Genomic DNA, 3,591 nt, shown 5'->3' with positions numbered 1-3,591 from the left:
ATGGCAGGATACAAAATCAATATACAGAAATCAGTGGCTTTCTTATACACTAAAAATGAAAATACAGAAAAGGAAATTAGAGAATCGATTCCATTTACTATGACACCACGAACCATAAGATACCTGGGAATAAACCTAACCAAAGAGGTAAAGGAGCTGTATTCAAGCAACTACAGAACACTCATGAAAGAAATTGAAGAAGACACAAAAAGATGGAAAAGCATTCCATGCTCATGGATCGGAAGAATAAACATTGTTAAAATATCTATACTGCCCAGAGAAATCTATGCTTTTAATGCTATCCCGATCAAAATTCCATTGGCATTTTTCAAAGTGCCAGAACAAAGAATCCTAAAATATGTATGGAATCGGAAGAGACCCTGAATTGCTAAGGAATTGTTGAAAAAGAAAAAAAAAACAAAGCTGGGAGCATCACGTTGCCTGATTTCAGCTTTACTAAAAAGCCGTTTTGTCGAAGATTATTTAACCATAGAGTTGAGGGTCCATATCTGGGCTCTCCACTCTGTTCCACTGGTCTATGTGTCTGTTTTTATGCCAGTACCATGCTGTTTTGGTGATCACAGCTTTGTAGTAAAGCTTGAAATCAGATAACATGATGTCACCAGTTTTGTTTTTGTTTTTCAACATTTCCTTAGCAATTCGGGGTCTCTTCTGATTCCATACAAATTTTAGGATTATTTGCTCCGGTCTTTGAACAATACCGGTGGAATTTTGATCGGAATGGCATTAAAATTATAGATTGCTCTATAGACATTTTAACAATGTTTATTCTTCCAATTCAAGAGCATGGAATTGTCTTCCATCTTTTCGTGTCTTCTTCAATTTCTTTCATGAGTGTTCTGCAGTTCCTCGAGTACAGATCCTTTACCTCTTTGGTTAGGTTTATTCCCAGGTATCTTATGGTTCTTGGTGCTATAGCAAATGGAATCGGTTCTCTAATTTCCCTTTCTGTATTTTCATTTTTAGTGTATAAGAAAGCCACTGATTTCTGTACATTGACTTTGTATCCTGCCACGTTACCGAATTGCTGTATGAGTTCAAGTAGTTTGGGGGTGGAGTCCTTTGGGTTTTCCATATAAAGAATCATGTCATCAGTGAAGAGAGAGAGTTTGACTTCTTCATTGCCAATTTGGATACCTTTTATTTCTCTTTGTTGTCTGATTGCCGTTGCTAGGATTTCTAATACTATGTTGAACAAGAGTGGTGAGAGTGGACATCCTTGTCGTGTTCCTGATCTCAACAGGAAGGCTGCAAGCTTTTTCCCATTGAGGATGATATTTGCTGTGGGTCCTTCATAGATAGATTTTATGAAGTTCAGGAATGTTCCCTCTATCCCTATACTTTGAAGCGTTTTAATCAGGAACGGATGCTGTATTTTGTCAAATGCTTTTTCCGCATCTCTAAAAAGCTGTGATCACTAAGACAGCATGGTATTGGCACAAAAACAGACACATAGACCAGTAGAACAGAGTAGGAGCCCAGACATGGCCCCACAACTCTATGGTCAAATAACCTTCGACAAAGGAAGAAAAAATATTCGGTGGAAAAAAGACAGTCTCTTCAATAAATGGTGCTGGGAAAATTGGACAGCTCTGTATAGAAGAATGAAACTCTACCATTCTCTTACACTGTACACAAAGATAAACTCAAAATGGATAAAAGACCTCAATGTGAAGCAGGAATCTATCAAAATCCTGGAGGAGTACATAGGCAGTAACCTCTTTAACACTGGCCACAGAAACTTCTTTCAAGACATGTCTCCAAAGGCAAAGAAAACAAAACTGAAAATGAACTTTTGGGACTTCATCAAGATTAAATCTTCTGCACGGTGAAGGAAACAGTCAACAAAACAAAAAGGCAACCCATGGAATGGGAAAAGATATTTGCAAATGACACTACAGACAAAGGCCGATATTCAAGATCTATAAAGATCTCCTTAAACTCAACACACTCAAAACAGATAATAATGTCAAAAAATGGGCAGAAGACATGAACAGACACTTCTCCAAAGAAGACATACAAGTGTCTAACAGATACATGAAAAAATGTTGATCATCACTAGGCATCAGGGAGATTCAAATCAAAACCACATTGTGATGCCACCTTACACCTGTTAGAATGGCCAAAATTAATAAGATCTCCAACAAGTGTTGGAGAGGATATGGAGAAAGGAGAACCCTCTTACACTGTTGGTGGGAATGCAAGTTGGTGCAGCCACTTTGGAAAACAGTGTGGATATTCCTTGAGAAATTAAAAATGGAGCTTCCCTATGACCCTGCAATTGCATTACTGGGTATTTACCTCAAAGATACAGATGCAGTGAAAAGAAGGGCCATATGTATTCCCAATGTTTATAGAAGTAATGGCCACAATTGCCAAGTTGTGGAAAGAGCCAAGATGCCCTTCAACAGATGAATGGATAAAGAAGATATGGTTCATATATACAATGGAATATTATGCCTCTGTCAGAAAGGATGAATACCCAGTTTTTGTATCAACATGGGTGGGTCTGGAGGAGATTATGCTGCATGAAATAAGTCAAGCAGAGAAAGTCAATTATCATATGGTTTCACTTATTTGTGGAACATAAGAAATAACATGGAGGACATTAGGAGAAGGAAAGGACAAGTGAGTTGGGGGAAATTGGAAGGGGAGATGAACCATGAGATACTGTGGACTCTGAGATACAAGTGGAGGGGTTTGGAAGGGAGGGAGGTGGAGGTATGGGTGATCGTGGTGGTGCATATTAAGGAGGGTAGGTATTGCATTGAACACTGGGTGTGGTGCATAAACAATGAATCTTGGAACACTGAAAAAATAAAATTAAATTAAAAAATAGAAAAGATATGGAGTTCCTAATCTCATGGAACTTATGTTCTAATTGCATGGGTGGGCTCTAGACATTATGCACTATGTCATATGATAATAGGTGTTAAGAAGAAAAATAAAGCCAAGGAAGAGGACACAGAATGATAGTGCAAAACTATTTTGGAAAGGTTACTTAGGGGAATCCTCTTACTGTACTAACATTGGAGTATAGCCCTCTGTGAAATGCAGGTGACAGCTAAGAGGATGTCATGAGGAATCAATTCTCAGACATGGAGAGCAGTCAGGACAAACTCCTGGAGGTAGACATGTGCTTGGATGGGTCAGGAACAGCCTTGAGGCTCTCATGTGGCAGGAGCAAAGTAAGAGAGGGGCCCCAGTAGGAGATGAGTTCAGTGAGGAAGGGAGCCAGTTTTAGACACCAGTGGCCTTTCAGGACTGGGTTATGACTTCTGATTTATTCTCAGTGATGCAAAAATCTATTGAAGAGTTTTGAACAGACAAGAGAGAGAATTTGATTTATAATTTTAGAAGGTCATTCTGGCTCTTATATAGGAAACAGAGTGTAAGGGGGCGAGGACAGAAAAAGGAAGGGTTGCTGACTAGTTCAAAGACTGCTGTAATAATAATCCAAAAAAGGAATTATGACAGCTTTGACTAGAGTGATAACAGAAAGTTGTGAGAAGTGGTCTGATTATAGATATTCTTCAAAATTAAGGTCAATAGGGATTTTTTGAAAACAAA

This window comes from Meles meles, chromosome 2 (assembly GCF_922984935.1).
Source record: "Meles meles chromosome 2, mMelMel3.1 paternal haplotype, whole genome shotgun sequence".
NCBI lineage: Eukaryota > Metazoa > Chordata > Mammalia > Carnivora > Mustelidae > Meles > Meles meles.
Note: the sequence above shows the minus strand (reverse complement) of the source record.